We start from the raw sequence: 23758 nt of genomic DNA on the forward strand, positions 1-23758 counted from the left end.
TAAAATATTTAGGAATTTGGCTGACGGAAATGCTCAACAATTAAAGGAGATAATTATGATAAAACAGTACAGAAAATTAAAAAGGATTTGGAAAATTAGAGAAAACTGCAAATCTCACTAATGGGAAGAATTGCTGTAGTCAAAATGAATGTCCTACCAAAAATCCTGTTTTTATTCCAGATAATACAAATAAATTTAGGGAATTTTTTTCACAGATCTAAATAAACTAATAACACTATTTATTGGCTAAGGAAAAAACCTCAAATTAAGTTAAAATTACTACAGGACAGCAGAGAGAATGGGCGTTGGTTCTTCAAAATTTCAGTCAGACCAAGACTAAGACAGGGTGGGGCTGGCTGCTATCTCCACCTCACAGAGAATGAGCGTTTCAGGTAAAAACCAATGCTCATTCTCCTATATCAGTGGAGATAGCAGCCAGACTGTGACATACCAAAGTAAGAGCAGTCCACTAGGGAGGGGAAATGATTGATTAAAGTCTGTTAGAGCATATATACTTGTTGTAGCACTCTTCGTCCAAAGGCTGCATCAGTCGACACATACTAGCCAATCCCAGCATGGCTTTTTTGGCAGCTTCCAAACCAAGTCTTCCAGCAGTGGCTGCTCTGGGCGTACGCTCTATAGTTGTGAGCCAGCTGCCGGCAGAGTGTACAACTGTTAGGGATGTAACCCTAGGCTTGGCAATGTATATAAGCTATGATTACTTTACTGTTACTTTAAATGAATAGGAGATGTAATTGGCTTGTTACCTCAAGCAGCCATAAGAGGGAGCCAGAATGGTTGTTAGATCTCTCTGTTTTGTTAGATGCTGGTCGGTGTATTTTGAGGTATTGTGGTTTGCTACTGTTTAGCTATATTTTGTGTGTTAGACTGACTATTTTGATAACTGAATTACTGAACTTGGTATGACTTAGACTGTTAACCGGACTCTGAATACCTCTCTATTTCTACATAGTAAACTACTGTATTTTTATACTATTCAGTGTCTCTGTATGCTGGTTTGTGTGTGTTATTCCATATCACTCTTATTACGCTTCTCTGCATGCTCGCTCTCCTAACGGGGAGCTTAATTACTTAACAACAACCATAGAGTGTATGCCCAGAGCGGCCACTGCTGGAAGACTTGGTTTGGAAGCCATCGAAAAAGCCATGATGGGATGGTGGTGGTGGCGGCAGCTGCAGCGGTGGTACTCTGGCTCTGCGGGGAGAGCTGGGCCAGGGCATCGTGAGGCTGGGAGGCGTGTGAGCAACAGCAGAACAGCCGCTAGCGCAATCCCTCTCCAGCCATGCAGAGCGCCATTCACTGGCATTTTGAAGGCGCCATGCTGCGGGAGCTGGGCGGCGGTGAACAGGCGCTCACATGGCTTGGCGATACCCCTAGGTCAGTGAATGGCACTGTGCCTGGCTGGAAAGGGAGTTTGCCGGGTGGTTACTCGTGAGCATGGTTGCTTCATGGCTGTTGTGTTGCGCTGCTCGACAGCGCAACACAGCCATTTGCCCATGAGGCTGTACCCATCTCTTTGGGAGCCCGCTCGCAAGAGAGCAGCCGCCTGGCAAACCCCCTCTTCAGTTGGGCACAGTGCTGCTCACCAATCTAGCGGTATCCCGAAGGCACCAAGCAATGCGATCACTTTTGCCTCCCCCTCCCCCGGTTCCTGTGGCTTGGCACCTTCGGCACCCCTAGGTTGGTGAGCGGTGCTCTGCCTGGCTGGAGGTGGGGGGTTGTCCAGGGAGCTTATTTGCGGGGGAGGGCTTATATTTTTGCCCAACAGAAAAATGTGGCATGGCCTTATTATCAGGACATGTCGTATTTTCAGGGAAACACAGTAGGTGTTTCAAAGACGTGGATCATAAGGGCTTAAACAGCGATGAAGTGAGAGCCTCCAGAACCTTTGGTAAGTCCCAAGTTGGGTACCTGTGAATGACAGGAGGGCACCCCTGAGGAATCTCCGAATCAGTGGATGAGCAGACAGATGTTCCATGGAGGAACAGTCCAGAACAGAGGTCAAGGCTGCTACCTGTCAACGTAAAGTGTTTGGAGTAAGATCCTGATCCAGTCCCCTCTGCAAGAAGTCCAGCACTTGGGGAACTGAGAGGATCTATAGATAGGGTAGAGCACCAGCACTCAAATTCCCGCCGTGTGGCGCAGTAAATGTGGTTTGTTGAGTCTCTCCAAGACACCTGTATGGTTGCGATGACGAGGGAGAGGCTGTCAGCAGTCAAATCCTGCCGTTCAATTGCCATGCACTGAGGGTCTGGATGTTGGATTGACCCCTACGGGTATGCACCATGACAGAGAGACTGACAGAGTCACGAGGTCGGCGAACCAGGGGCAACGCGGCCAGTGGGACACCAGAAGTAAGAGTTCCGCCTCCTGTTCCAACATCTTGCGAACCATTCGTTGGATGAGTGGGAGTCGCGGAAATGCATATAGGAGGCCCCTGGGCCACTGGCATCTGAGGGCATCTATTCCTTCGGCATTCAGGTCCGTGAACCTTGAAAAGTACTGGGGACTTAATTGCTGGCTGATATCGCAAACAGATCAAGGACTGGCAGGCCGAACCAGTGTGTGAGTTGATGGAAGAGATCTGGGTAGACACTCCATTCCGCCTGGTCTATTATGGATCAGCTGAACCAGTCCGCTTGGACATTCGAGACACCTGAAATATGTTCTGCCCCGAAGAATGCAAGATGGGACTCCGCCCAGTGACATAGCAGGTTGACTTCCTGCATAAGAGGCCAGGACCAGGTCCCCCTGCCTATTGATGTGTGTCTTGGTAGTGGTGGTGTCGGTCAGGACTAGGATGTGATTGTCCTGTACCGAGTGCTGGAACTGTAGCAAGGTGAGGCAGACTACCCGCATTTTGAGCCAATTTATGCTGTTTTGACTTTCTGTTAACAACCACTGGCTCTGTGCCACAAACTTCTGCATGTGAGCTCCCCACCCCGTTAAGCTGGTGTCTGTCATCAGGGTGAGGCAGGCCGGATCTCTGAAAAGTGTTCCTCTCAAGATGGCTGGTGATTCCCACCACCTTAGTGACTGTAAGACCTCTCTGGGAAATGGACCTGGCAAGGGGAGCAGCTCCTATTGGCCTTCTGGTGTGGGAGCATGAACTCGGCTATCTGGCCGATATACTGCTACCTTAGTGGCCTGCTGTGGAACCTGACCCACGGAACTATCCCGAAGCAGGAGACCATTTTCCCTAACAACTGCGATAGCAAGAGGAGAGAGGCCCTGCAAAGGTGTCATACCCTCCTGACTATCTCCCTCAGGGTGAGGAGCCGGTCTGGGAGAAGAAAAACTTTTCCTGCCAAGGAGTCTATAACAGCTCCTAAGTGCAGAATGTGTGTCTTGGTAATAAGGTGGCTCTTTTTCAAATTCACCCCAAACCCGTGGTCTCGAAGCACCTGAATGGTTAGGGCAAGGTCCCTCTCTGCCTGGTGGGCTGACCTGAACAATAGCAGTATATCATACAGATAGCAGAGAATCCTGACGGGGGACGATCTGAGGTGGACTGCTAGGGCTGCCAACACCTTCGTGAAGACCCTTGGGGCAGGAGAGAGGCCGAATGGGAGGGCTCGGTATTGATAATGCCTCCCCCCCATAGGAGAATTGGAGAAATCTTTGGTGGTATGCAAATATGGGAATGTGAAGATAAGCTTTGGTTACGTCCACCGAGGTGAGGAAGTCGCCCTTCCTGACTCCCTCCAGGATGGTATGAAGGGAGTGTGTTTTGAACCACCAATAAACAATGTGGCAGTTCAATAACTTTAGGTCTAGGCTCGCCCTCCAACCCCCAGAAGCCTTCAGCACCACAAATAGGCAGGAGTAATATCCCTGCCCTCTCTGGTTGGATGGCCCGTATATCCAGCAAGTGCTAGATAGCTTGCTCCATCAGAACCCATTTTTGAGGGAACCGGGAGATCAGGCATTGCACCAAGTGCTCCTGAGGGGTGGAGAGGAACTCTAGAAGGAGTCAGAATTTGATCGTTTTGATGACCCAATTTTCTGGGGTGGTCTCCTCCCACTGGTGGGTAAAGAACGCCAGATGGCCCCCGATTGGAAGAGAGTCCAGGCAGACACTTCTGCCTTCGGAATTGGCTATCTGGCCGATATACTGCTATTGTTCAGGACTTTTTGGGAGGGAAATGCTGGGTGTTTCTATTGGACCTGTCCTGTTAGGATCCCTGTCTGGGAGGAATGGACTGTCAATGCGGACAGGGGAAAGAGAATCCCCCATCGGCCCCCTCCGAAAGGGCGACCTCCTATAGAAGGGAGTAGGATGATTTTCCTGCTTTTTATATATGGAGGAGAGGACCTTATGCTTGTCCTTGGATTCAGTGAGGTATGGATCCAAGAGAGCTCCAAAAAGCTGAGAGCCCGCAAAGGGGGAAGCTGCCAGGTGCCATTTGGTACGGACGTCAACCTGCCATAGGTTAAGCCATGGCTGTGACCGAGGAAGCCATGGCCTTGGATGCAAAGCAGGCTTCATTTAAAGATGCATCTGCAGCATATTAGACAGCAGCCCTGATCTTATTCACATTCCAATGAGATCTAGCATCTGTGGTGGAAATTCTTTCCTGGAGCTGCTGGAACCACATTAGGGCTACCCTGGAGAAAAAGGAAGTGGCGGTAGAAACCCACACTGCCCAAGCGCCTGCCTGATAGCCCTTAACCAGTGTCTGTTCTGACCTTTTCTCCTCGGGCTTGAGGGCCTCTTCAGGAACTCCAGAGACTACCTTAGGTGATGACAGGACTGCAACTGGAGCATCAACCAGAGGGGCCTCTAGGAATTTGGAAAAACCCAGAGCAACGTTGTAGAGGCACTTGTCCAAGTTGGTGGGCAGAGGACCTGCATCTGGCGAGGCCCACTGTCGCTGGACCACGTTCATAAAGAGTTTTGGAGATAGGATGACCTCCTTCTCCATTGTGGGTTCAGAGAACAGAACATTAGGATGTTCCGCCGAAATCGTGTCAGAAGGCTGAGCCTGAGGAGAAGAAGACAGGTTACCTGCCTTTTTGGCTTTAAACAGAAGTGACTTAAAGCGGTCTGGCTTGAACAAGCCGGCAAAGGCCGGAACGTCTGGGGTGATACCATCATTGTCTGACAAATCTGAGTCTCTAAGAGTATCTTGTTCCCCCAAAATTGAAGCCTGATTGGCTGTGGTGGAAGGTGGAGGTTGTCTTGACCCCTTGGAAGATCTGTGTCTGCACCTGCTAGAGGATCTACAAGAAGGCCTCTGTTAAAAGCCAGCAGCAATGCCCTGTTTTATTGCCTCAGAAATTATGGTTGCCATATCAGGAGGGGCTGAGGTTGAGGTCTGTAGGCATGTGCCCTGAAGTAGATGGAGAGGGCCAGATGGAGCTGAGGTGTTCTGTTTGAATGAGCCATCCCTGTTTAGGGGGACATCAAAAAATTCCCTCTCGTATCAGGCTGCAGAGATGAGGAAGAGAGCTCCCCATCAGAATCAGGAGTCATCTCGGCCAAGGAAGGGCAGGCATCAATAGGAGGCAATTCTGGAGGAACAGGAGGGCTGACCTGTGCCACATGGTGGGAGGGGAAATGGTTTTGGCCCCTTGTCCTGCCTGCCTTTGGGCCCTTTCAAATTCCTTGTCTAGGGTCCTCTGCCTCTGCTCCTCAGCTCTGATTGAAGCCTTGGAAATTTTGGCAGCTTTGCCTTTATCTCCAGTGTCCTTAGCTGTTCTCTTACAGCTGGCCCTCAGCCTTGAAGGCCCTGCCTCCTCCAGATCTCTTTGAGGAATAGGGCCCAAGAGAGCATTGGAATCCCCAGATTAAGCCATAATCGCAAAAGGAAGCGGCTATGGAGACCAAGGCTTTAGCAGATAAAAGGAACAGTCTCACCACAGTTGAAAGCTGGCTGCTGCTAAGGGAACCTGCCTCTGCAGTTTTGCTTAGCTCTGTTGGGATCTGTGGCTACAAAATGGCACCCGCAACTCTCTGCACCTCTAAAAAGCCATTCAGAGCCTCAAAATGGTGCTTTTCGCACCTTCCGCGGCACCTTCTGAGGTCGGATTCTTCAGCCGCAGCCAAGAAACGTCGGAAAAAAACAAAGCGACGCACCGGGCAGCGTCTGAGCAGCAATTCATGAGCCTGGTGGTCAGCCCAGCTGCGAATGCGACTCCCTGCGCTCCAGAGCGAACTTGTGGGCACACAAATCTTTGGGAATCAACGGAGAGCTAGCAGACAGTCTGGAGGCCCAGTGGACCAAATTCAAATCTCCCATTCAATCCAACGGTAAGGAGAGCAGAAGAAAAAAAAATTAAAGGTAAAAAATTTAGAAACTATCTAATTAAAAGTACATTTTTCAATTTATCCTAAATTTAGTAAGGAGAGATCAATTCTCACATCTGTCCAGATTGGACTGAGTCTAAAAGTGGGAGGAGCCACCAGTGCATGATGACATCAATCACAGGTTATAGACCCAGTCCAATTGGTTACGAGACAAAGCAAACCTAGTCTGGCTGCTATCATCACTGATATAGGAGAAAGGAGGTTTCATACTTCCTGATTGTGAGCGCTACTAAGGGACTGGATAAACCTAAAAAATAAGAGAATACTAACAATAAAGGGCATGAGTTAGAATTAGGTTGGCATGCCTTTATCTGGGACGGGAAAGACAAACTCATAGCTACTTTCAAAGACACCAAATTAGAAATGCCCTACTTCAAACATGGTTAAAAATTAAAAGAAAACATTACAATAAAATTCAATTTGGTTATCCACTATGGAAGCATTAATTTACCCAAACATATTGGATATAAATAAAATAATAAGTTATGGAGATATATTAGACAATCAGGTGGGACTAAAAATAAGACAAGAATTAAAGAATGAGGGAATAGATATAGACTGGTGGCCGTATCTACAAATACAGGTGAGGTACAAAAAAGATCGAGAAGCAGATGGATTCTATAAAGAGCCACAAGAATTAGACAAAATCTTACAGGGAATTGAAGAGAAATTGATCAAAAGAATTTATCATTATCTACAAAGATTCAAGATGGAAGTAGTAGTGAAAGAGACCATGATAACGTGGGCAACAAATTTCGGATACACAACAGAATTGGCAGAATGGGAAAACCTTTGGCAGATAAACTATAAATTACCAATGGCAATGGCATACAAGGAGAACATATATAAGATGTTTTACAGATGGCACCTACCACCCGCGAGAATTGCAAGAATGTTTCTGGAATGTTTACCAGCCTGCTGGAAGTGTAATCCAACTACATGGAACATATTATCATATGTGGTGGGCGTGCGAGGCCGCAAAAAAATATTGGACAAAAATAAAAGATTGGCTTGAAGAGATTACTGCACATCAAATAGAACGAAAACCGGAACTATTTTTATTAGGAATAATTAAGGGGAAGTATGAAAAGAAAATCAAATATCTAATTCTAGATACAACCATGGCAGCAAGTATATCACATGCAGAGAATTGGAAAAACAAACATACACCAACAGAAGACAATGTGATAAAAAAAAATTGGAATGCGCCAAAATGGACAGGCTCACAAAAGAGCTAAAAGACAAAGAGGAATCAGAGTACTACTTAGTATGGGACTTATGGTACAATTGGCTAGAGGAAAGAGGGACAAAACAGGATAATAACAAAGAGAAGAAAAAAGATTTAAAAACTACAAAACAAATACAAAACCACAGAATCAATAAGAGGGGGAAATACAAGATAGATTGTAGATGAAATAAGAAATATGAGAGGATCAAATGTATATATTATGTACGAAATAAGATGTGTAAAATATGTATATAGATATGGATATAGTTATGTAAGATATATATGTATTGATAAAGGAAACACAATGGATATGTAAAAGATGTAAAATGTGTGGAAAGACAATATGATTATATAAATAAAATAAAAAACTTTAAAAAAATGACTACTACCTTTCCAACCTTTAACCAAACTACCTGCTTCACCCTTTGGGCTACGTACCCCCTTCGTACTCCAAGTATGTCCCTCATGTCCCGTCAACCTGATCCCAAAGCAACACAGAGCCTAACCCAACTGCCAAGGCAATACTTAAGTCCACTTTTCTTACCTTGGTCTGTGCACAGAGTTGCCCAGTTGCAGCATTTCAGTGCCCATTGTTATAATCCCCAGGACTTTACCTTATGATTGTTTTCTCTTAACCTCTGCACCAGACAATGGTAATGGTAACAATGGTAATTTTATTCTTATTTGTATTGAAACTTGGCTCAATACTCATAAATCAATTAGGGCATTTTTAGGAAACCTGACACTCTGCTTGGTTTCACGGACTCCGTAATTGTTGGACTTTATTTTAAAGCCAACTATAGAATGAAGCACAATGTTGCATCCCAAATTTACTGTATAAATTGGCAATTTAAATAAGGGCAGTGGGAGATAGAATTAGTGGAAGATGGAATCAGGGGAGGAGATAATGTATTCACTTTATACATTTTGGATAGGTTGTGACATTATTATTACTAAGCCAATGAAGAAGAGATAGGAGGTAAATTTGTAACAGTACTAGAGAATCTAAGACAAATGTAATGATGATTTAGGGTGTATCCACTGTACCTGTGTGTGCGTGATCCACCCGCTTTGCAAAGTGAAGAATAAAATTACCATTGTTTTCTCTTGGAAGGTTTGGCTGGTGATTGTTTATTTCCAAACTAGACAATAAATCCCACAACTTGGGGGCTCATCCAGGATTTTTCAGACAGTGACAGGACTCACTGAACAGACACCAACTAGAAAGACATGTCCGATTGACTTCAATGGTCCTAGGTCGTGAAAGGATATTGAGTTCTATGTGCCTGTGGAATCTGGTGCAGAGGTTAAGAGAAAACAATCATAAGCTAAAGTCCTGGGGATTATAACAATGGCCACTGAAACGCTGCAACCGGGCAACTCTGTGCACAGACCAAGGTAAGAAAAGTGGACTTAAGTATTGCCTTGGTGGTTGGGTTAAGGCTCTGTGTTGTTTTGGGATCAGGTTGACAGGACATGAGGGACATACTTGGAGTATAAGTGGGTACGGAGCCCAAAAGGTGAAGCAGGTAGTTTGGTTAAAGGTTGGAAAAGTAGTGATCTCTAGCATGGGAAACAGGGTGGGTAAAATGTGCCATGGCAAGATGGGATCTTCTTGTGGAGGGAGGATGGGATCCTCTCGGAACATTCCGCAGACAGTCCACGGGGCACAATGTTGAAGTACTGGAAGTACACCAGTAAAACCAGGACTAAAAGAAGAAAATGGGCGTTGGCTCTTACCTGATATGCTCATTTTCTGGTAGAGACAGCAGCCAGACTGGGTATGCTCCCTCCATTAACCAATCGGACTGAGTCCACACTTATGATGTCATCGGGCCCTTGTGGCTCCTCCCCAGTTTCAGATGAAGGAAAACTGTAGACTCAAGTGAGAATTGTGAGCAAAAAGTGAAAGTCCATAGTCACTGTATATCTTTCCTCCGCACAAGGAATTCCTTCATGTGACCCATACCAGGGTGGGGCTGGCTGCTGTCTCTACTCTACTAGAAAATGAGCGTATCAGGTAAGAACCAACGCCCACTTTCCTGTTATCGTAGACACAGCAGCCAGACTGGGACATACCAAAGACTGGGCTGTCCACTAGGGTGGGAAATTGTAAAAAAGGTCGGTTAGGGCGCAAGCACTTGTAGCACCCTGCGCCCAAAAGCCGTGTCAGCCGACGCATACTTGTCCAACTTGTAATGACATATGAAGACTGTGGGAGACGCCCAGGTGGCCGCCTGGAAGATTTCTTCCAAGGTGGCTTGAGTGGACCAAGCCGCAGATGTCGCAGTACTGCGTGTAGTATTTGCAGGGACCTGTATGGATTGAAGTTCATAAGACAGTTTAATACAGGCTCTTATCCAGCACCCCAGACTAGACAATGAAGCCTTGGTACCCAAGGAGGCCTGGTGAAAGGAGATGAAGAGAGCTTCCAAGTGGCGGAACAAGGCGGTGCGGTCGATGTAGATCTTGAGGGCACGATGTACGTCAAGAGTGTGCCACTTGTGCTCCCTCTCGTGATGGGGAGATGGACAGAAATCAGGTAAGGTCAACTCCTGACCTCGGTGGAAACAGCTATTAACCTTCGGTATGAATGTCAGGTCCAGTCTTAAGACAACTCGGTCTGGATGGAACACGCACAAGTCATGCCTGACTGAAAGAGCAGCCAAATCAGAAATACGTCTGGCTGCAGTTATAGCCACCAAAAACAGCGTTTTAAACGACAACAGTTTCAAAGAAGTGGATCTCATAGGTTCAAAGGGCGTGGAAGTCAAAGCCTCTAGGACACGAGGCAAGTCCCAAGTCGGATATCTATGTATGGCAGAGGGACACAGGTTGGACGCTCCATGGAGAAACCTCCAGATCAAGGGGTGAGAAGGCAGATGTTTGGATGCCAGGCCGTCCAGAACAGAGGCCAGAGCGGCCACCTGTTGGCGTAGTGTGTTAGAGGTAAGTCCCTGATCAAGACCCCTCTGCAGGAAGTCCAATATCTGCAGAATGGATGCCCTAAGTGGGTCAACAGTCTGGTTGGAACACCACAGAGCAAAAGTCCGCCACGTGGCATCATAAATGCAGTCAATAGAGCTTCTGCATGATGCCAAACTGAACCTTGGTGTAGAGACAGGAGAGGCCGTGGGATGTGCCATGGGGTGGAGATTGACAGTCACTAGGTTGGCATACCAAGGCCGGCGTGGCCAATTCAGTGCTAGCAGCAACAGTTCTGCCTCCTGCTCCAGCATTTTTTGAATTACCCTCTGAATGAAAGGAAGGGGAGGAAATGAGTACAGGAGACCCCTGGGCCACTGGCATCTGAGAGCATCTACTCCTTCTGCCATTGGGTCCATGAACCTCAAGTAACACCTGGGTACCTGGTTGCTGTCTGCCGTCGCAAACAGGTCTAGGACTGGGAGGCCGAACTGTAGTGTCAGTTGATGGAAGAGGCTCGAAAGGATGGTCCACTCCGCCTGATCTATCGTTGTCCGGCTCAGCCAGTCTACTTGGACGTTGGAGCCCCTTGAGATGTATTCTGCCCTAAGAGATGACAGGTGAGATTCCGCCCACTGGCACAACAGGTTGGATTCTGGCATCAGGGACCAGGAACGAGTTCCCCCGTCTGCTTATGTGTGCTTTGGTCGTGGTATTGTCCGTGAGGACCTATATGTGACCTGAACTCTGTGGTGGAAGTGTCTGAGGGCGAAGTAAACTGAACACCATTCTAGCCAATTTATGCTGTTTGGGCTTTCTTCAAGGGACCACTGACCCTGAGCCACTAGGTCCTGCATGTGTGCCCCCCATCCTGTCAGACTTGTGTCCCTTGTGTGACATGGCACGGCTCTCTGAACAAGGTCCCTTGCAAAATTGCGGGGACTGCCACCATTTGAGAGAGTGTAATACCTGTCTGGGAAGGGGGACCCTGACAGGAGAGCTGCTCCTGTTGGCCTTTTGATGTGGAAGCATGAACCATTGAAGGCTCCTGCTGTGAAACCTGGCCCATGGGACAATCCCGAAGCAGGATACCATCTTGCCCAAGACTTGGGAGAGAAGAAGGGATGCCTGGCGTAGACGTAGCACCTTCCTGACAAGTTCCCTCAGACTGAAAATGCGGTTCTTGGATAGGAACACCCTCTCCGCCATGGTGTCTCTCTTTTTGAGATTCACCCCGAACCCGTGATTCCGCAAAGTGTGAGTGGTGAGGGCGAGATCTCTTTCTGCTGGAACCGGAGACCTGGACAACAAGAGGATGTCGTCCAGGTAACAGAGAATCTGAACTGGGGATGACCTGATGTGGGCGGCTAGTGCTGCCAGTACCTTTGTGAATACCCTGGGGGCAGAAGATAGACCGAATGGAAGAGCTCGGTATTGGAAGTGCCTCCCCCCATAGGAGAAGCGGAGATATTTTCGGTGGTCCATGAAGATGGGGATATGAAGATAAGCTTCAGTCAAGTCTACCGACGTGAGGAAGTTGCCTTTCCTGACCGCCTGGAGGTTGGTGCGCAGAGAATAGATTTTGAACCGCCGATAGACAATGTGGCAGTTCAATGTTTTTAGATCTAAAATTGCTCTCCATCCCCCAGAATACTTCGGTACCACAAACAGGCAGGAATAAAAACCCTGCCCTTCCTGATGGGGAGGAACCGGTTGGATGGCCCGGATCTCCACAGGTGCTGAATGGCCTGTTCCATCAGTGCCAACTTGCGAGGACACCGAGAGACTGGGCATGGCACGAAGTGTTCCTGGGGAATGGAGAGGAATTCTAGCATGAGACCAAATTTGAGAGTTTTGAGTAACCAATTGTCTATTGTGGTCTCCTCCCAGCGGTGGGCAAAGAACGTCAGGCGACTTCCGATCGGAAGAGATTCCAGATAGTCATTTCCTACGTGAAAAATGGCAGTTGCCTCCTCCATGGTAAGATTTCTTGGAGCGGAAATGCTGTGTGTTTCTACTGGACCTGTCCTGGTGAGATCCCTATCTGGGAGTGTAGGATTGGCGTTGTGGATGGGGGAAAGAAGGTCCCCCGTTCAAAAGAGCAACCTCCTATAGAAGGGAGCGGGCTGACTGTCCTGTTTCTTGTAGATGGATGAAAGGACCTTGCGCTTGTTTTAGATTCCATGAGTTATGGGTCTAAGGGATTACCAAATAATTGGGTGCCACTGAATGGGGAGGCTGCTAGGTGCCACTTGGTAGGGACATCTGCCTGCCATGCCTTGAGCCAAAGCAGATGCCTGGCCTTGACCGAAGAGGCCATGGCTTTAGAAGCGAAACTAGCAGCATTAAGGGAAGAATCAGCCACAAATTCAACTGCTGCCCTGATCTTGTTGAGATCCCTATGTGATCTAGTGTCAGTAGGAGCGATGCGCTCCTGAAGCTGTTCAATCCAAACCAAGGCCGCCCTGGAGAAAAAGGAAGTAGCCATAGAGACCCTAACAGCCCAGGCCCCAGCCTGATAGATTTTGAGTAAGGTTTCATCTGACCTTTTCTCCTCAGGCTTGAGAACCTCCTCAGGGACTCCAGAGACCACAGTAGGTGAAGACAGGGCTGCAACCAATGCATCCACTGGGGGAGTGTCGAAGAACTTGGTGAGGTCCTGTGCAATGTTGTAGAGATGTTTGTCAAGGTTGGTCGGCTGTGTCCCACTGCTTCTGGATGACGTTCAGGAATATCCTGGGAACAGGGATCACCTCTTTTTCCACCGTGGGTTCGGTGAATGGGGTACTAGGACCCTCAGTTGAAGCCGGTTCTGCCGGTTTATCCTGTGAAGTAGAAGCTGAAGCAAAAGATGGTAAGTTAGCAGCTTTAATGGCCTTAAGAAGAAGTGACTTGAAACAACCAGTTTTGAATAATAAGGCAGGGGTATCTGGGGTGACCATCTTGTCATCAGACAGGTCTGAGTCCCACAGGTTATCTTGCTCCCCGCCAATTGAGAAGTAGAGGCAGAGGGATCAGGTTGCTGAGCCGCAGCAGCAGATTTATTTATTCTTATGGCCATGTGATGGAGCAGTTTGGGGTTGCTGATGTAGGCCAGCAGCCATGACCTGTTTAATGGTTTCAGCAATGATGGTTGCCATATCAGCAGGAGAGGTGTACATGGTGTGTGTGTGGGGGGGGGGGGGGCAGAGCCATGTGTAACCAGGAGGGAAGCCTGTTCAAAGGTGTGCTCCCTATTGAGAGGGACATCAAAGAAATTGCCTCTGTTGTCAGGTTCCATCGAAGACAAGGACTCCGAAGAAGACAATTCCCTTTCTGAATAGGCCGGGGGAACGGGGTCAGGGCCCCATGGGAGGCAAGACAGGTGGAGCTGGGGATGCCACTTGGTGATCCTCGGAGGGAGGGAGAGCTGGGTAGTTAGAATATGTTGTTGTTTTGGGGCCCTCTGAAATTCTTTCTCAAGGGCCTTCTGCCTGTGCTCTTCTGCCCTGGTAGTTGGTTTAGAGACCTTGGGGTTTACTCCTGAGGAAGGGGCCTCTTTGGCTTGCCTCTTCCTGCTGCTCTTTGCCCCTGATGGCCCTGCCTCCTCTAATCCTGCATTTGTATCCATAGCTGGATCAGCTATTTCCCCAAAGATAAATCAACACTCCAATAAGATAGGCAACGGTCTCACCCGTTTGCTGGCCAGGCGCTCCTGATCCGGTCCACCTGGGGTGATCCCGCATTGCTGGGCACTCCAAACGGCTGCTGTAGAGTTTGCGCCTTTTTTTAAAGCATTCAAAATGGCTGACTTTTTTTCTCTGAGGCTTTTCTGAGCCTCAAAATGACCACTGCTATCTTTGCGGGCTTTTCCTACCTGCAAAATGGCTGCCAATACTAAGTGTGGCCAGGCAATCTGCAGAATGGCCACCAGACTCGCCTGGAACCGCTGCGTGCAAAACGGCCAGTTGCGCGTCCCTCCGAGTGCCCAGAATCAAGGAGCGCTGCGGGGAAACAGCCGTGGAGCCGTAGCTCGTGAGCTGGCCAATCTGATTGCAAGGCAAGCTTCCTGAGGAACTTGTGGCCACAGGCAATCAGACGGTTGAGGAGAGGTAGCCAGAGATCAGTTTCGAATTTCCTTCCAATTTGTAGAATAAAGGATTATTTAAGGAACCAATTTAAAGGAACAATTTTTTTGGGGGAAAATTCACCAATTAAAAATATAATTAAATAATTTGGAGGAGAGATCAATTCTCACAGCCAGTCCAGGTTGGACTGAGTCTGAAACTGGGGAGGAGCCACAAGGGTCTGATGACATCATAAGTGTAGACTCAGTCCGATTGGTTAATGGACGGAGCATACCCAGTCTGGCTGCTGTCTCTACAATAACAGGAAAAGGTTTATTGTCCTGCCTACTTGGGGGTTTAGCAGGTAATTAAAAAAGACTAAAACCTGTCTAAATGGGAAGAATCAGATAATTTGACTTGACCAATTTGATATGAATTATGTTCAAAATTATTTGATGTGCCTCTATAATAATTACACGCAGAATTGAATGGGATTAAATAAATAAAAACTCTTTTAGCTGTGCATAACCCAACTGAGCAGCTGCAGCTCAAAACAAAACAAAATTGTGACATGTTTGGCCATCCAGAGAATTAAGTGAGTTTCTCAGCTTGAGTTTAAAGATGTGGGAAAGAGATAGGCAGTGGTTAGGGCCCCCAATCACATTTTTTATTGGAACCATGCCTTGAGTTTTCCCACTATTTGGAGAACAAGCCACAGATTGCCCAAGGAAATAAAAAGTGGAGATTTAAAGGGACAACCTTCACAGGTCTGGAAATGTTGTTTAATGGCAATTGTCTTTGTCATTTCCAAACCTGAAGGAAGGATGAGACCCTCTAAAAACAGTACACAAAAAGTTATTCAAAAAGATTTGGAAAATGGAGCTCATTGGTGTGTGAAAAGCTTCCTGAAATACTGTTTTTCAGAGTATAAGACACACCTTTCCCCCAAAAAAAGGAGGTGCAAATTTTGGTGGGGGTGGGTATAGCCCCATCCACCCCCACCAGAGGCCGAAAACGTGAGACAAGGAGGCAGCGATGGTCTGTGGCAATCCCTGCAGCTTGAAGCAGCTGATTGGGGGTATTTTGGCAGACTGATCCACCCGCCAATCAGCTGTAAATCAGGCGGCAACCAGTGCTGAAGCTGACCTGGTTAGTCAGAGTTTACAGCAGTAATCACATTCAGAAAGCACACAAAAGTAACTGATTCAGCAGGAGTCAAAATAGTAATAATATACAATACATTACCAAAAGCAGGTTTTCCAAGGTATTATTTATTAATTTATTTATTTCTTGGATTTCTAAACCACCCCCTCTCCCAAAAAGGGACTCGGGGCGGTGTACAGTCAAATGCAGATAAAAATACAATAATATAAAACAGTTAAATACATTTGGGTGGAGGAGATAAGGCTGTACAAGAAATAAATATACCATAAAAACCCTAAAAACATCCCCAATTAAAATACCCAAACCCAATTAAAATATATCCCCAGGAGGTAAAACTAAGAGAGTGCCAGGCCAGCTGATTGAAATAGGTGAGTCTTTAATTTTTGACGGAAGGAACGGAGGTCGGTGGTAGTTCGAATATCAGGGGGGAGTCATTCCAGAGGGTTGGGCCCATCACAGAGAAGGACCTACTCCTAGGTGTCGCCCGCTGGCATTGCCTAGCGGACGGCACCAGAAGGAGTCCCTCCCTGTGTGAGCGGATAGGTCGCAGGGACGTGTGTGGTAGGATGCGATCCTGCAGATAACTAGGTCCTATGCCATGGAGCGCTTTAAAGATGGTAATCAATACCTTGAAACGCACCCGAAAGGCCACAGGTAGCCAGTGCAGCTCGCGCAGGAGAGGTGTTACGTGGGAGTAACGTGTACTCCCCATGATAACCTGCGCGGCTGCGTTCTGAACTAACTGCAGTCTCCGGATGCGTCCCAAGGGAAGCCCCATGTAGAGGGCATTGCAGTAGTCCAGGCGAGACGTCACCAGCGCATGAGTGACCGTGCGCAGGGCACTCCGGTCCAGTAGGGGGCGCAATTGGCGCACCAGGCGAACCTGGTGGAACGCCCCCCTTGCCACGGCTGCCACATGGTCCTCCATTGACAGCCGGGCATCAAGGAGGATGCCCAAATTGCGCGCCCGCTCCACAGGGGACAGTTGTTCGCCCCCTATGGCCAGCGATGGTGTCAGCTGACTGAATCGAGGTGCCGGTACCCACAGCCACTCGGTCTTGGAGGGGTTGAGTTTGAGTCTGTTGTCCCCCATCCAGACCCCGACGGCTTCCAAACACCAGGACATCACTTCGACAGCCTCGTTGGGGTGGTTTGGGGTTGAAATGTACAGCTGAGTATCATCAGCATACAGGTGGTACTCAACCCCAAAACCACGGATGATCTCACCCAGCGGCTTCACATATGCGTTGAACAGGAGAGGCGAGAGGACCGACCCCTGTGGCACTCCACAAGTGAGTGGCCTCAGGGATGACCTCTGCCCCCCTGTCAACACACATTGCTTCCGGTCGGAGAGGTAGGAGCCGAACCACCGCAAAACGGTGCCTCCGACTCCCATCCCCTCCAACTGGCGCAATAGGATACCATGGTCGATGGTATCAAAAGCCGCCGAGAGGTCTAATAGGACCAGGATAGAGGAACAACCCCTATCTCTGGCCCTCCAGAGATCATCAACCAACGCGACCAAGGCTGTCTCAGTGCTGTGCCCGGGTCGGAAGCCGGACTGGCGTGGGTCTAGATAGTCGGATTCGTCCAGGTGTCGTGGGAACTGCTGCGCCACCACATTCTCAACAACCTTCGCCAAGAAGGGGAGGTTGGAGACTGGACGGTAATTAGCTAGCTCCATTGGGTCGAGCGAAGGTCTCTTGAGCAACGGTCTCACCACCGCCTCTTTCAAGGCGGTTGGTAAGTATCCCTCACCCAATGAGGCGTTCACCAGGCCCAGAAGCCAGCCTCGTGTCACCTCCCAGGCTGCCAGTACCAGCCAGGAGGGGCACGGGTCCATTGAACATGTGGTGGGCCGCAGCCGTCCACGCAACCTGTCCAAATCCTCGGGGACAACAGAGTCAAACTCCTCCCAGAATGGTCTCTCAAGACTCGCTGTTGACGGCTCGTCTGGTCCACTGACGGAGGTCCATCTGCTCCGGATCTGATCGATTTTGTCCTGGAGATATTCCCCAAACTCCTCTGCTCTTCCCTGTAAGGGTGTCTCGCGCGTCCCTTGCGATAGAAGGGAGCGGGTCACCCGAAACAGGGCAGCAGGGCGGTTATCCGCGGACGCAATAAGGGCAGCACAATATCTACGCTTGGCCGCTCTTATTGCCACAAGGTAAGTCCGCAAATAGGCTCTTACCTGTGTTCGATCAGATTCGGAGCGTGAGGACCTCCACCTGCTCTCTAGACGTCTCCTGTGGCGCTTCATCACCCTTAGCTCCTCAGTGAACCAAGGAGCCCGGGTGGGTCGATGCCGCAGGAGAGGTCGCGAAGGCGCAACCCGGTCCAAGGCCCCAGTCGTCGCCCTATTCCAGGCAGTCACTAGGTCCTCGGAGCGGGAGCGGGACAGGGCTACAGGTATTGGCCCAAGCTCCGTCTGGAATCTGTCCGATTCCATCAGGTGCCTGGGGCGGTACCAGCTTGTAGAGTCTGGTTCCGCCTCCTCGCGGTGGGGGATAGCGCCAGGGAAGTCCAGCCGGAGGGATGAGTGATCTGACCATGACAGGGGCATGATGACTAAGTCCCCTATTCCCAGATCACTCGTCCACTGTTCAGATACAAAAATGAGGTCCAGTGTGTGGCCCCCTTCGTGAGTGGGGCCCTGAACTAATTGGGTCAGGTCCATGGCCGTCATGGAAGCCATGAACTCCCGAGCCACCTCGGAAGCCGCTCCCGTTGACGGCAAGTTGAAGTCCCCCATGACCAAAAGTCTGGGAGTCTCAACTGCCGTCGCTGAGATTAGCTCGAGGAGCTCGGGCAGGGCTGCTGATGCATAGCGAGGAGCCAAGTATACAATCAGCAAGCCCCACTGCCTCCCTGGGCCCCAGTTCACACCAAGGGACTCACACCCGGGTATCTGAGGGACAGTGAACTCCCTCGGCTCTAAACGTTCCCGAATAACCACCGCCACCCCACCACCCTTACCCAGGGCCCGGGGCTGATGGAATGCCCGGAAACCTGGTGGGCACATTTCCACGAGGGGTAAACCACCCTCGTGGCCCAACCAGGTCTCCGTTATCCCTGCAAGGTCTAGCTCCCCCTCTGAGATCAACTCATTAATGAGGGGGGCCTTGTTGGTAACAGACCTTGCATTGCAGAGCATCAGCCGCAGGCCCTGGCTCTGTAGTTCCTGTCCACCTAGACTGCAGGGGTTGGCACAAGCGACCGGGCGTAACCAGCAGCCACGGTCTCCCAACCGACCTTGGGATCTTATCCTGTCCTCGCATCCCCTCCTCCCCACGACCGTTGTAATAGGACAACCCTCTGCTCGAGTGACCTTTATTTTCCCCCCCTCCACCGCATCCCCGTCCTTCCTAGACTCACCTGTTTGTCCGGCACTGGCTCTCCTCCCGGTCTGATTAGCCCTCCCCCCCACCCTGGAACCCCCTAAAAAAGATAAAAAATATTTTACTAAAAATCCCCTTAACTTCCGGTTCCTGCACCTCTCGGGGTCCACGAACCCGTCCTCGAGGCGGGCCCTTGAAAGAGCCAAGGGCCAAACCTGCGAGAGAGGGGCCTCCCGCAGGCGGAGCAAGTCTAACCTCGAATAGGTTATTATCAAAATTCCAGTGGGGGTTAAGGTGCTGTAGATGGTAAAAATAAGTCAGTATGGGGGGGGGTGGTGGTAAAAGGCATTAGTCCCATTAGTTTAGGTAGCAGTAAATACAAGCAAAACACAAGCAGTTTCACTTTCAGTTCTCGGCTAAACCAGGCTCCTTCCTATCTTGTTGCTCACATAACAAATTTCAGAGTCCAAATAGCCCTCAATGGCTGACTTAGTTGCTATGCCTATTCATTGGCTGACCTTGTTACCATGCATCAGCTGAATAACATGAATGGTGGTAGGCAGAGGCTGAATATTTTTTTCTTATTTTCCTCCCCAAAAACCTAGGTCTGTCTTATACTCCAGAGCATCCTATATTCCAAAAAATACAGTAATAATAATGATTGGTTTGCTTGGAGAAAGCATGAAATGAAATTTCTTTTCTTACAAAGAAACAGTAAGTTGCAGTTTTTTGTTGTTGTGAAGTAAGTGGAAAGGCAATAGCAAGTGTTTGCAAAGAAAAGAAATGAGAAAAGCCCATGGAGGATGTTGGGGAGAAATTCGTGGAAAAATGTGTGTGATTTACTGGAGAGAGAGAGAGGGAAAAAAAACAGAGAAAAATATTTTGTTCTAAGGATGCTGAGTGGAGAAATGGGAGAGATTTCTATGTAAACTTTTAAACATTTTTTATTCTGTCTTTGCTGGTTGTTACTTTTTTCTCTTATTCAAGGACTTTTTGCTTTGGAAGAGCGAGAAAAGTAGGAAAGGGGGGAGTGCGGTTTTTCTGTTCACTTTCATCTTTTTTTTTCTCTGCTTACTTGAAATGAGAAAGGTGGGGTAAATGAGACATCTGACACCTGCTTTTGCAGTTATGGGTTTTTAAAGTTTTTGGTCTGCATATAGAAAGCTGTTCTGACCCCCCTCTCCATGCCTGTGAATAAACCAGAACACAGGCTTGGCTGTTTGCCACTGTTTAATTACTGAGATTACAAATCCCTTGGCTGAAGGCCCAGATAACTCACGTTCAATAAAACAACCCAGATAATTCAAATGAAGCCACACAGATAGTCCAAACGAGCAGACATGGCTAGAATACATAGATTTTCTTAACTACTAATTCGAACGGTTGTTTCCTGCAAATGTCCCCTCCCAACGCCTCACCTATAATCTCTTTTGGGAGGAGCCAATCCACAACCACCTGTGCTTAATCATCTTCTGTGAGTCTGCCTAAGGAGTTGCTGCTTCCGTTTCTCAGCCCTTCTCAATCTAGCATCAGGGACAAACTGCCTTTGATCCTCCCCACTGCTCCATGCCTCAGGCGCCTCCTGGTGGCCAACCAGCCTCTCTGGTCCCTGCTCTAAGTCTGAACCCTGCACAGGATCCTCCACATCGTCAAGGGCAGACTCATATGGTCCATCAGCAACTCAACCGGATTGTGCTGTGCCACAACAGAAAGCTATACAGATATATTTTCTTTTTATGTTCTGAATACTATAATACAAATTAAGAAAACAACTGGGATGTCCATCTCCCAGTGAGTGGAATTTAGTTGCAAGATATTTAAGGAAAGTCAAGTTTGCAAGTTGGAAGAAGTTGGCAAGTATTCTGTATTCAGCTCAGAAGAGGGATGAAGGAGGCAATAGTGATAATTGTATTACTAGAGAAATGAAGCAAGAAATAATGTTATTTGCAAACAGATGAGTCATGAGAAGAGGAAACACTTGACATTGGAATACAATTTTGTTTTTGTTTTTTCTGGAAATCTTTTGAGGTTTAAAATGCTTAGTTAAACCTATATAAAAGAAACAACTGAAATGTTTTGCATGGATATGTAAATATTTTAACCTACTTTTAATGTTTAATGTCGATCAGCCGGTGTAGACAAGTCTTGTATTGATGTCTAAAGCAAAAGTCAGTCACATAAACCCACACAAAAAAAACCAATGAGAAAAACAAGGAACAAAAGGAACAAAAGGAACCAGTCTCGCCTTGGTAGGGGCTGGATGCTACCTCCATCCTATGAGAATAAGCTTCTCAGGTAAGGACCAATGCCCTTTCTCCATAGTGGTGGAGGTGGCATCCAGACTGGGACATACCAAAGCTGGATCTGTTCTCTGTCCTCTGGATCTGTCCTCTGTCCTCTGGGTGACTAGTTTATGACTAGATTATGACTAGTTCGGCAGAGTGCCTGTCCTGTGGACCAACTGGAGCACCCTGTGGCCAAAGGCTGCATTCGCAGATGCGAAGGTGTCCAACTTATAATTTTTGATGAAGGGGGACAGGGTAGCCCATGTCGCTGCCCTACAAATCTCTGCCAAGGAAGCTTGGGCTGCCCAGGCAGCCGTGGTGGCAGCACTCCTTGTGGAGTGTGCTGTCAATCTACCTGGAACTGGCGTAGACTGGGATTGATATGCCACAGCAATACAGGCCCGTAGCCATCTGCCTATGGTGGCGAACGAAACCTTCCTGCCCAGGGAAGCTGGCTGGAAGGACACAAAAAGTGTCTCTGACATTCGAAAGGGCCAAGTCCTTTTTAAATAAATCTTTAGAGCCCTCCTCACATCTAAGATGTGCCACTTTTGCCCCAAAGGATGAGTAGGACAGGGACAGAAATTTGGTAACACAAGCTCCTGTGCTCAGTGGAAACAGGAACATACCTTGGGAATGAAGGAGGGATCCAGCCATAGCACCACACGGTCCTGGTGGAAAACCCACAGATCATCTCTTACCGAGAGTGCTTGCAGTTCTGAAATCCTCCTGGCGGAGGTGATGACCACCAGAAAGGATACTTTCAAAGTTAGGAACCTAAGGGAAACCTCTCGCAGAGGTTCAAATGGAGCTGCTGTACGAGCGTCAAGAACTCTGGGCAAATCCCTTGAGGGATATATGTGCATGGCTGGCAGTTTAAGATTGGATGCTCCCTTAAGGAAACGACGCACCGTGAGCTGCTGGGACAGTGAAGGGGAACCTCCGGAAGTCAATACAGAAGAAATGGCCGCCAATTGCATTCAGATAGTGTTTGTGGCCAAAACCTTGTCCAAACCATCCTGGAGAAATTCCAGAACGTGTGGGATAGTGGCCTTAGTAGGATCTAAAGGCTTAACAGAACACCAGGAACAGAATGACCACCAGGTGGAATCGTAGATACGCTCGGTGGACGGGCATCGTGCAGCTTGGATTGTCTGGATGACCCTGGAGGAGTAATTGTCCTTCCTTAGGACGCTCCGCTCAAGCACCAGACTGTCAACTGGAACCACTGAGGATCGGGATGTTCCAATGATCCCTGGCTGAGGGAGATCCTCCAGGGCCTGTCCATCAAGAGAGTCCACAGATCTGCAAACCAAGAAAGACCTGCATGGCCAGTGGGGGGGGCGACCAGGACCACCCCTGCCCTCTTTCCAATGATCTTCTGGATGACTCGAGACAGGAGAGGAAGCGGGGAGAAGGCATAAAGGAGGCCCGGAGGTCATTTGCATCATACTGCATCCACCCCCTCCGACCGCCACATTGGGAACCGAGAGTAGAAGAGAGGGAGCTGTGTGTTGTGGGGGGCGGTGAAGAGATCGATCACCGGCATGCCAAACTGGTCCAAAATGTCCCAGAAGATTGATGGGTGCAAGCGCCATTCGGAACTGTCCACAACCTCTCGGGTGAGCCAGTCCGCCTGAACGTTCGCCACCCCCGAAATATGCTCTGCAGTGAGAGACTGCAAGTTCCTCTCGGCCCAAAGTACAATTTCATGGCTTCGTCCATCAGGGAATGAGACCTGGTCCCCCCCCCTGATGGTTTATGTGCGCCTTGGCCGACATATTGTCCGTCAGCACCAGGACGTGTTTGCCCACCACTGTGTGTTGGAAATGGCGGAGAGCCAGGTGGACCACTCGCAGTTCCAACCAGTTTATACTGTGATCCGGTCCACCTGATCCCATGGTCCCTGCGTCATCTGCTCCTGGAGGTGGGCCCCCCAGTCAAACAGGCTGGCATCTGTGGTGACAGTCAGTGTGTCCTGGTCATTGAACTGGCAGCCCCTGGTGATGGCCTGGGACGTCCACCATAGCAGGGAACGGGAAACCTCTGCTGGGATGCGTATCTTGGCCAAGGAACAGCTTAAGAGTCTCCTCTGAAACAGCAAGAGAAACCATTGGAGTTCTCTAAAGTGCAACCATGCCCAAGGAACTATCCCAATGCCAGACACCATGGTACCCAGCAATTTCGTGAGTGTGGCCGAAGAGCCCCTGCGTTCCCTGCCAACTTGGCTTGCTAAGGACCTGAGAGATTCCTGACGTTCTAGTTACAAGAAGACTCTACAATCAACGGCATCAATTAAGGCACCGAGGTGCACTAACCTGGTGGTCAGATGGAGATGACTCTTGGGTATGTTAATTGAAAACCCATGGACCTGAAGGGCCTGCATAGTGGTCATAAGGTCCCTTCAAGCCTGACTAGGTGATGAAGATTGTATGAATAT

At 48.7% G+C, this 23758-nt stretch overlaps 1 protein-coding gene across 9 annotated transcripts in view; it reads right to left on the reverse strand.

The window, feature by feature from the left end:
- HDAC4 (histone deacetylase 4) overlaps positions 1-23758 on the reverse strand; it is a 318456-nt gene that overhangs the window by 278072 nt on the left and 16626 nt on the right. Inside the window, exon 2 of one of the 9 annotated variants that reach the window (XM_081945677.1) lies at positions 13032-13324. The exons of the other annotated variants lie outside the window; for them this stretch is intronic. The gene's annotated coding sequence lies outside the window, so the exon portion shown is untranslated. The remainder of the gene's footprint in view (positions 1-13031; positions 13325-23758) is intronic. 9 annotated transcript variants of the gene reach the window in all.

This window comes from Natrix helvetica, assembly GCF_964273705.1.
Source record: "Natrix helvetica genome assembly, chromosome: 2".
Taxonomy (NCBI): domain Eukaryota; kingdom Metazoa; phylum Chordata; class Lepidosauria; order Squamata; family Natricidae; genus Natrix; species Natrix helvetica.